The sequence below is a fragment of the Ornithodoros turicata genome, chromosome 1 (assembly GCF_037126465.1).
Source record: "Ornithodoros turicata isolate Travis chromosome 1, ASM3712646v1, whole genome shotgun sequence".
In the NCBI taxonomy this organism is placed as follows: Eukaryota; Metazoa; Arthropoda; class Arachnida; order Ixodida; family Argasidae; genus Ornithodoros; species Ornithodoros turicata.
The window spans coordinates 77,569,009-77,580,111 of record NC_088201.1 but is presented as its reverse complement, the minus strand read 5'-3'; the positions used below and the strand labels follow the sequence as shown (position 1 = coordinate 77,580,111).

At 44.8% G+C, this 11,103-nt stretch overlaps 1 long non-coding RNA gene across 1 annotated transcript; it reads right to left on the bottom strand.

Annotated features, from left to right (window-relative positions):
* Nucleotides 1-7,313: 7,313 nt before the first annotated feature.
* LOC135401260 (uncharacterized) lies at nt 7,314-8,959 on the bottom strand. The gene is made up of 4 exons (XR_010424769.1): nt 8,890-8,959; nt 8,658-8,752; nt 8,417-8,534; nt 7,314-7,419 (listed from the first exon to the last, which is right to left on the bottom strand). It is a non-coding gene; the product is annotated as an uncharacterized LOC135401260 (long non-coding RNA).
* Between the last annotated feature and the right edge of the window lie 2,144 nt (nt 8,960-11,103).

Here is an 11,103-nt window from a genome sequence, read left to right as displayed (position 1 = left end):
AGGGGTGTCGATCCCCGCACCTCATGCATGCCAAGCGAGCGGTGTAGTAACTGTGCTATACGTGGCCACCCACCGTCCCGTTGAATGAAAATGAATGCAATCTCGCCTTCCGTCAGGTATCATAGCAATGACTGTCCCCTGTACAGAAACAAATGTTGGACGTGAGGGGTGTCGATCCCCGCACCTCATGCATGCCAAGCGAGCGGTGTAGTAACTGTGCTATACGTGGCCACCCACCGTCCCGTTGAATGAAAATGAATGCAATCTCGCCTTCCGTCAGGTATCATAGCAATGACTGTCCCCTGTACAGAAACAAATGTTGGACGTGAGGGGTGTCGATCCCCGCACCTCATGCATGCCAAGCGAGCGGTGTAGTAACTGTGCTATACGTGGCCACCCACCGTCCCGTTGAACGAAAATGAATGCAATCTCGCCTTCCGTCAGGTATCATAGCAATGACTGTCCCCTGTACAGAAACAAATGTTGGACGTGAGGGGTGTCGATCCCCGCACCTCATGCATGCCAAGCGAGCGGTGTAGTAACTGTGCTATACGTGGCCACCCACCGTCCCGTTGAATGAAAATGAATGCAATCTCGCCTTCCGTCAGGTATCATAGCAATGACTGTCCCCTGTACAGAAACAAATGTTGGACGTGAGGGGTGTCGATCCCCGCACCTCATGCATGCCAAGCGAGCGGTGTAGTAACTGTGCTATACGTGGCCACCCACCGTCCCGTTGAATGAAAATGAATGCAATCTCGCCTTCCGTCAGGTATCATAGCAATGACTGTCCCCTGTACAGAAACAAATGTTGGACGTGAGGGGTGTCGATCCCCGCACCTCATGCATGCCAAGCGAGCGGTGTAGTAACTGTGCTATACGTGGCCACCCACCGTCCCGTTGAACGAAAATGAATGCAATCTCGCCTTCCGTCAGGTATCATAGCAATGACTGTCCCCTGTACAGAAACAAATGTTGGACGTGAGGGGTGTCGATCCCCGCACCTCATGCATGCCAAGCGAGCGGTGTAGTAACTGTGCTATACGTGGCCACCCACCGTCCCGTTGAATGAAAATGAATGCAATCTCGCCTTCCGTCAGGTATCATAGCAATGACTGTCCCCTGTACAGAAACAAATGTTGGACGTGAGGGGTGTCGATCCCCGCACCTCATGCATGCCAAGCGAGCGGTGTAGTAACTGTGCTATACGTGGCCACCCACCGTCCCGTTGAATGAAAATGAATGCAATCTCGCCTTCCGTCAGGTATCATAGCAATGACTGTCCCCTGTACAGAAACAAATGTTGGACGTGAGGGGTGTCGATCCCCGCACCTCATGCATGCCAAGCGAGCGGTGTAGTAACTGTGCTATACGTGGCCACCCACCGTCCCGTTGAATGAAAATGAATGCAATCTCGCCTTCCGTCAGGTATCATAGCAATGACATCTTGTTGGAAAAAAAGGAAAAAGTTTCGCTGAGTCGGTGCAAAGGGGAGTGGCACCGCTCAGTGTATCTGTGGGGACCCAGACTCTGGGGCCTCAACCCCACACTCCCCCCCAAAAAAAAACATGAGGATGCGCAAGTGTCGCGTTCCTCCTCCCTGACCAACGTGCCAACTGGTCAGGAAGAGGTGGCCATAGCCTCCACTGAGGCCGATGGCACACCTTCAATATGGGATGGGTGCACAAAAAGCCCATCCCAGCCTGCCACGCAAGACATGGATCTCGACGATGACGACTGCGCGTCGCAGAAGCATCGTCGAGCCTTCCGTGCACTCCTTCCCAGGGGAAGGAACAACGAAGTACAGGAGGCCGAGGCAGGGGAAAGCGTAAGCATCCCCTACCTAGGGTACAACCCCCACAAATACACGAAATGTCTTTGATCCTTTTGCTTTTATTCACCACTACATTCATTATGGGACAGGTAATCCTCCAGTGGAATTGTCGAGGCCTCTTTTCAAATATAAATGATATTCACGACATTTTTGAAAAATACAATGCAGTCTGTTTTTGCTTACAAGAGACATATCTGAATGCACAAAGTGTAAACCCATTTCGCAGACACAGTGTTTTCAGAAAGGATCGTATTAACACCACACGTACATCTGGAGGTGTGGCTGTGGTCCTTCTACTATCCACACCTGCAAAACAGATCCCACTGGTTACACATTTGGAAGCAGTAGCTGTCCAGGTATGCCTGGACAGGGTCCTTACGATATGTTCACTGTACCTGCCCCCTTCAGTGGTAATACAACAGAGAGATTTGGAACAGCTCTGTGCCAACTTCCTCAGCCATACCTAATTGTAGGTGACCTGAATGCCCACAACCCCTTGTGGGGCAGTTCAAAGGTAGATAGCCGGGGAAAAATGGTAGAAAGGTTATTCCTTTCACGACCAGTTTGTCTACTAAAGACAGGATTACATACATATATAAACTCCTCAACACAAAGTTTTTCATCCTTAGACATATCTCTTAGTCGTCCTTCCATTTATAATTGTATTGACTGGACCGTTGAACAGAACCCTCGTGGGAGTGACCACTTCCCCGTAGTCCTGACATTTCGTGGTTCCACAAACACGTTTCTTACACGACCACCACGATGGAAACTGTCCAAGGCTGACTGGAACTTGTTTCAAAAGGAAGCCAGTCTTGTGGCACCATCCTTAGCTGGTAGGTCTGTTGAAGATGCAAACCGTTTTGTCACCGGGATAATTATAAATGCTGCTGAGCGATCTATCCCGCAGATATCTGGCCGTCTCCCAAAGCGTCCCAAACCTTGGTGGACAGATGAATGCGGGAAAACACGGAAAGATCAAAATCGAGGGTGGGGTATTTTTCGTAGGTACCCTACTCCAGACAACCTGATCCAATTTAAGAGAGCTCGAGCGAAAGCTAAGTGGACAAGAAAAAAAGCTAAACGCGCATCGTGGAAGAGCTTCTTGTCATCTTTAAACAGCAACACTTCTTCTAAAGTTGTTTGGGACAGAGTTAGAAAAATTAAGGGCGACTACACAGGATTCACAATACCACTCTTAGAAGTTAACGGAGTACCTTGCAAAAACATGAGGGAACAGGCCGATGTCCTTGGCGAGCACTTCCAAAACGTCTCCAGTTCGTCACATTACAATAGAGACTTCATAAAAATTAAGCGAAGTGCTGAAAAAGCAACAGTTCAAAGCAGTGGAGGTGATAGGTGCCTCTACAACATGCCTTTCATAATGATTGAACTCTTGAAAGCTCTGTCAATAACAAAGCAAACATCACCTAGACCAGATCGCATAACATATTCCATGCTCCAGCATTTGTCTAAAACTTCCCAAGAAGCACTACTATATTTCTTCAATTTGATTTGGCAAGAAGGGCACCTTCCTTCCAATTGGAAGATTGCAACAATCATACCGCTTTTGAAGCCAGGGAAAGAAGCTTCAAACCCAACAAGCTACACGCCTGTGGCACTCACGACTTGCTTAGGAAAGCCATTCGAACGAATGGTCAACAGCCGCCTTGTTTATTACCTAGAACAACATAACCTGCTTGACAGATACCAGTGTGGATTCCGGGCTGGCTGTTCTACCACTGATCATTTTGTTCGTCTGGAAACCACGAAGCCTTCGTTAAAAGTCAGCTATGCCGATATCCCAAATAGTCGAAACGGTTGTGATATTCTGAAAGCCCACATCCAGCTCTCCCCAAAATACACCTTCATTCTCTCAGTTCGGTACAGTACCCATGTCAAAAAAATAGGTAATTCATTCCGAAACACACATGGGCGCAGCCATTTTTATGACGTAGATGCGCCCGAACGGGCATTGTGACGTGTACGCGCCTTCGTACTTGTCAGTGGATTTCAGCTACGGCTTCTCGCGGCTTCACGTATCTGTGCTTCAAGATGGCGGACAGCCGGGTTCCACCGTTCCGCGATAAGTAAACAGTGCAGCAGCTGCGAACTCATTCGCGAACCAACCTCTGTGCGATGTTGTGACTGGAATTCGTCGTTTGTGTTTTGTGAGCACGTACAATTTGTATCAAGTCGCGTCTGCGTTAGCCCCTTTACAGCACTTGCCCATTGTAGAGGCTGACGTTTCGACAGCCGTGTCAGCAAGAAAATGCCGACAGCGTTATATTACTGCAGGAAAATTGTGCTATGTATTTGAGAAACCGCATACTGCTATGGGACAAGTTTTACGTACGATTTATCAATGTGCAACAGCGTCGACGATGGTATGTAACGACGAAAGACGTAAAACGAAATACAAATCACATTTTAAACTTTTTGTGGGATTCTGTGCATTTTCCAGAAGCTTTCTTTGAATCACGCACTCCCATGTCACGCTGCGTTGTGTGGTACGCTACAAACTACTGCATTTTATGTCTAACATCTGGATATTGTTTGTAATGAACACCGTCGCACAAAAACATCGACACCAAAGCTCCAGTAGCCATGTGGTTGCACACTATGCAGACGCAAAAGAAGTACCAGAGCACATATTGCCACTTAGAAATGTGGTGTCTGAAGAGTTAGGGCATAGCATAGATCCTAGAAATCAGGTGCACCTTATCCTTCTGTAGAGTGCTCTTTCAATTCACAACTCAGCCCATGGGGTGTAAAAGTATTAAAGGCTATTATGTGACTTGTCGTCGTGGGTGACACCACTGGCCAGCCTCGGGATTAATTCCGTGCTCAGGAATTACTGTACAAAGCACTTTGTATGTAGGACGTGATAAGCAATATGTAAGTTGCAACCTTGTCTGCAGCATTCTCGATTGCCTCTTACCTTTACAGTTCGAGACACGTTACCAAACCATTTGCAAAGGGCACTCTTACAGGGGCCGTGTAACTTGAGTTTTTAGTATAAAATTTATAAAAATATAAGTATACAATATGTAATATGAAATTTATATAAAATCAAAAATAACATTTATAAAAAGAATTTATAAAAAATAAATAAAAAGGCTTCATGGAAGCAATCCGTTAGCATATCCATTGCACATGAAGCACAATTATATATGCTTGGACATCATCTAATTAATCTTCTGAACCATATGTGTGGCTGCATACGAAATTTTTTATGCGCATCCTCTACCTTCCTATTCCTACATGTGCACACGAATAACAGTGCATATACGTGAAGTGGCAAAAAGCAACGCTAGACTCTACCATCATTGTGCCCCTTTAACTTTTCCACATTTATGTCTGGTGAACAGGGAATATCTCACTAGAAAAGGAGACATTTGTGCATTGTTTGGCAAGCAAATAAATATATTTATTTACATTTTCCATAAATCAACAATGTTGTGACCTGGTGCAAATATTAATGTCAACAAGTAAAGTACTTACAAATTATTCCTATGTGCTCAAATGCAGATATGACAATTCTGTTTTTGTACCTCACAGTACAGTTTCAAAATTAACAAACTGCACAGCATCAGCAATCTTAAAGTATCTGAAGAGGGGAATCACATAAAGCTCCAATAATAGACTGTGCAAACAAAGCTAAAAAAAAAACTTCAAGTACTTCAAGAAAAATCTGAATAATCGGTTGCCGTTGTGATATGTACTACTATGCACAGTTCATGAATGGAACATGTTACCTCATTGCATTGCCTCCATGTGAGCACTAGAACAGGCAGCTTTTTAGGTCGCTCTTTCCGTGTTTTTCTATTGTCTTTTTTTGTTTTCTGTTTTTGCATTAGCAAGCATGGCCATAGTGAATCACAAGCAACCAAGGACAGGATGAGACATCTACAATGCGACTGCTAGCTCTAAACTGATATATTTATTAGCAGACTCTGGAATACACACACATATGCTGCTAAGAAAATGATAATTTAACCAATAGAATAACAGACAAGAAAAAGGGTTATATATCTTCCCCTCTCCTCATTCTATTTCACAGGCAGTCCTAGTATCATTCTGAGTGTGTCCGTGCGTTCCCTTTGAGATAACGTATCTCTGACAGAAGCAAATCCAACAGCGGACTGCTTACGGATGCAACTATCTTGGATTTCTCTAACCCCTTGTTATTTAACCGCTGCCTTGAGCTGTGTGTTCTGGAAATTTAGGCAGCATCCAGAGTCCCTGCAATGTGTTGCCACGTTTCTCGAGGGCCAGTGTTTCACTATGGCCCTCAGATACAAACTACCCCATTTCAACACAGTAGAAAACACAGATTTGTAAATAGCATCTGTTGATTGCACTGTACATACACCCCACATAAAGGATCATAGTGGATACTACATCTTGTGCGATAATGTCAGGAACACAAAAAATATAGATTTTAAACCACTCTTACGTCGTAGTAGTAGTATTTGTGTGAAGCTGCGCAATTCCTGTCCTGCAAATAATTTAAACCATATGTTTCATCTGCCAGCGTGATGATCCCCAGAAAAGCAATTCACACTTGGCGGGAACTACCGGTTCTGAAACCTATCCCTGACATGTGTAGCCATCAGGGAGGAAACCCAAGGGCTGCGGTGGAAAAGACAAACACACACGGGCTATGTTCTCTCTGTGTATCAGCTGCTCTGGCTAGGTTTCTATTCACGCTTAATGGCCGTAGCAGTAATGCATGAAGACCACTGCTAAGTTGTGTTGAGAAACACCACTTTATGTTTGCTATGTCTAAATGAAACGTACCTGACCCGATCCAAATTAACCGTTCTGAGTCTGGAACACACAAAGAGAAAAACGCAACACACGCCACAACATTAACAGATAGCAAATGAGCTGTAGCGAGCTCCACCTTGGGACAAAGTCAACAAGTAATTCACCAAAAGTCAATGAGCGCCTGAAATGTAACATCTCCAGTGGCGTAGCCCGACCTCAAAGGTAGGGGGGGCTCGATACGAAAACTCCCCCTCCCCCCCCGCTGATCCTGTGTCGACAACACACACATACTTGTGCACACTTCAAACTGTGGATTAAAAAAGGGAACGAAAATAGTTGATTTAGACGTTCACAGTACGATTACATGTATAGGCTGTCATGACCAATGAAGTGGTGTCACGACATTGGAAGTATTTTGAAAAGCTCATACTCTGAAAACCATTCAAGAATGCTTCTTAGATAGACGCCATGAACTGCAAGAACTTTCGCGATAGTCACACTGGTCCCCCCCCCCCATATATTATGTTCTCGGATTTGCACGATTTGTGTGGGTCGGTCCGTGGCAGGTAGGGGGGGCTCGAGCCCCCCCTAGCCCCCCCGCGGCTACACCACTGAACATCTCTGACTGGTAGCAGGATGGCCCACGTTCAGTTCCTGGTGCTAGCACTGACTGGCTTTTTCAAGAATTATTTGTTGGAAATTTCGATGTGCTTGAGAACCATTCGTCAACCATTGTATCCTCATGAGGTGATGAGGGTTTGTCATCCCAAAGAGACTCCCTTTCTGGCATGTGTCCTTATGGATGCTCATCACTGCAGAAAAAAAGAAAGAAAGAAAGGAAAAGCATTTAATGACAAGAAATGGATAGTCGCATTTACTGCATAATGATTGTGCACAACAGAAAGAATCATTTTGCACAGAAGGCTGTACTTCTTGATGTCTAACATCAAGTTACAAAATTCCAGAATATATGACATGTTGTAAGGTAGAGAATAAGTAGAGTTACTGAGTTGTCGAGTTGAGTTGAGGGGGCAGTTGTACCCCCTTTTTATTTTATTATATATGATTATATAATTATCTTTATGTCTGTACCACCCCTCGCTCTCTACATTACAACATGTTTTATATATTCTGGGATTTTGTAACTTCATGTTAGACATTAACAAGAGCAGCCTTGTGCACGAAAGTCTCGTCTCATTAAAATTTAGATGCTCTCAACAGTCTTCTTTCTGTTGTGGATCTCTATCGCAGCATACCTGGACATTGCTGTTCTACGTACTGTGACTTTGCAGTAAGAGTATGGACTTTGGGTAAAAAGACTACACAGCACTGCTCAGGTATTTTTGCCTATCGAACAGTATGTATGTATGCAGTATGCACACAGTATTTGTGCACCGGACCCACTAAAAATGTAGTGAATGTGGCATTGCCCACGGTAATGCACCAAGTTGAACACAATTATTGTAGAATCCAGGTATTTTAGCTTACATGTCAAGCCAGTACCACACCAGTATCCAGTGTGAAGTTGTGACAAATAAATAGTTTCCATTTTTCTTAGCTCTCAGAAAACAGACAGTGAATTAATAAGAGTAGACAATGTTAACATGAATTCTGGGCTATTCTTCAGTTGAAGATTCACAGATAGTAAAGGCACCTTCCTCAATGGACGTTGATGACACTGGAAATTCTAAAATGTTATCAGAGGCGACATCAGCTTCGGTGTGTCAAAGGATTGTATGTCCAACAGTAATCCAGCTAACAGTAACAAAAATGTGCAAAAGACAAATTAAATGAACTAGTGTAACGTACCTTCTATATCAGACAGTAAAGCTTGTAACACCCCATCCACAGGAACCAGTGTCCAGACACAAAAGTGCTTGAACTGGGAGATAGCAGCTAATCGGAATGGCGATCTTTGTTTTCCACCCTGGAAGCACAGGTTGTAACTTTGAGGGCAGATTTAAAAGTGGTGTCAAAATGTCTGCATGCGAGTGCACATGAAAAGTTGAACATAGATGAATACTCAAATTATAACATCACATTGTCATACCTGTTGGTGGAGGTGGACTGCAACTAACGTGTCAGCAATTTCTTCATGACCAGATGCAAGCCAGATCATGCTTCATTTCCGCCTTCAGCGTGCACCTGTGATAATTCAGAAGTTAGATTATCAATAGTACTATTGTGTTGTTAATCGTGGTTATATCAGAGTAAGCGCAGTAGGACAGCTGCACAATCGATTCATTAAGCTTGCTATTTTTTATATCTGAACCTCGACTTACCATTTTTTGCTCTCGTTTTTTGCCTTGATCCTCCGTGGCACGTTCAAAATGTTATGCGTCGGGCACCTCAGATTTTCATCAGACGATTTCGCGCCGAGATTCCAAATTGCCTCTGGAATCGCGCGTAACCTATGATAACATTCGTGGACGAAATCCTTGCAGTGGAAATTAGCAGGCACCACTGTCAGCCAAGAGCTTCGCACTGCTTGGTCTTTTGGCAGCTTATAATAGGTAACACTTGAATGCACCGATGAATTGTTGTAACAGCGTAGCACTCTCGTACTTTCGACAACTTCGCCGTGGCATATTTACGAATCATATCGCTCCAGCCCATAAAAGGCAAGGTCAGAACAAGGAAGTGCACTTTCCAAACGACGCTGTGCCAAAAAAAAAAAAAAACATTCACATGCTTTGTTTCCGGCTTAGCAACAACATAACAGCTGTCCGCTTATGTACGATGCACAGAGGAGGAAACGAAAGAAGCCAAGCAGCCAAGCCAAGAGTCCATGCCAAGCCAAAGACAGATAAACCGAGAGCAGTGATGTCGGTGCGCCCGTGCGCAGGGTTTGCCGACGGTCTGACGGCCGGGCGTGGGAACTAAAAAAACTGTTTTCTAAAAAACTACGAACAGTTGAAGCAAGATATTTCGCACACATATTCAGTGTTCGGCAATGAACACACAGCGCGAGTATCGCTCAGTTCTGCGGCACTTCAAAATCTGCATATCTGACCTTTAAAAAACAACTCTGTGTATCAATCTTTTTTGACCTAGAAAAGGCATATGACACAACTTGACGATACGGTATATTGCTTGATCTCAAATCATGCGGAATACGCGGCCGCCTCTTCCAGTGCATTTCAGACTTCCTCAGTGGAAGAATGTTTAGGGTGCGACTAGGCACAACCCTTTCCCGCCCGTTTGTGCAAGAGAATGGCGCTCCGCAGGGATGTGTGCTGAGTGTCACCCTGTTTCTTCCCAAAATGAACTCTGTTGCCAAAGCGATACCCGCGACTATCACATACTCCCTCTATATCGACGATTTACAGATTTCATGTTCATCCTCGAACTTAGCCACATGCGAAAGACAGTTGCAACTTGCCATTAACAAACTGAGTAAATGGTTCACTGAGAACGGCTTCAAGTTTTCAGCAGACAAAACTGTGTGTGTGCCTTTTTCAAGGCGGAGAGCGGTGCTTCCCAATTGAAATTGGCCGACGGCCGACTCTCGGCATAAAGTCGGGCACCAGTTGGCAGCCAACTAAGTCGGCCAGCCAGTCATGTTCTAACGTCTGGCCAACGTTAACTGCCAACTACGTCGGCGAGGACCTGGCCAATGACGTTGGGCCAACAGCCCGTGCCGACGGGACGCCACCGTAGCTTGCTGGCGCATTCCTTTTCTCAGTCTAGAGTAGGGTAAATCTCAATCTGTCAGCTGTTGCGTATCCGTCACAAATGAACTGTTCTTCCAGAGCGTTCAAGAGTTATATTCAATCAGCGTCATATGTGCAACAGCGCATTCTCTCAGTCCTGAGTAAGGTAAATGTAAACCTGTCAGCTGTTCCGTATCTGTCACAAAGCAACTGTTCTTCCAGAGCCTTCAAGAGTTACATTCAATCAGCGTCATATGTGCAACAGCGCAATCCTTTTCTCAGTCCTCAGTAAGGTAAATCTATATCTGTCAGCTGTTGCGTATCTGTCACCAATGAACTGTTCTTCCAGAGCATTCAAGAGTTACATTCAATGAGCGTCATATGTGCAACAGCGCAATCCTTTTCTCAGTCCTCAGTAAGCTAAGTGTAAACCTGTCAGCTGTTGCGTATCGGTCACAAATCAACTGTTCTTCCAGAGCCTTCAAGAGTTACATTCAATCAGCGTCATATGTGCAACGGCGCATTCCTTTTCTCAGTCCTGAGTAAGGTAAATGTAAATCTCTCAGCTGTTGCGAATCCGTCACAAATGAACTGTTCTTCCAGAGCCTTCAAGAGTTACATTCAATCAGCGTCATATGCGCAACGGCGCATTTCTTTTCTCTGTCTTGAGCAAGGTAAATCTCAATCTGTCAGCTGTTGCGTATCAGTCACAAATTAACTGTTCTTCCAGAGCCTTCAAGAGTTACATTCAGTCAGCGTCATATGTGCAACGGCGCATTCCTTTTCCCAGTCCTGAGTAAGGTAAATGTAAATTTGAGGAGGTTGGAAACCCAGCCCACCCCG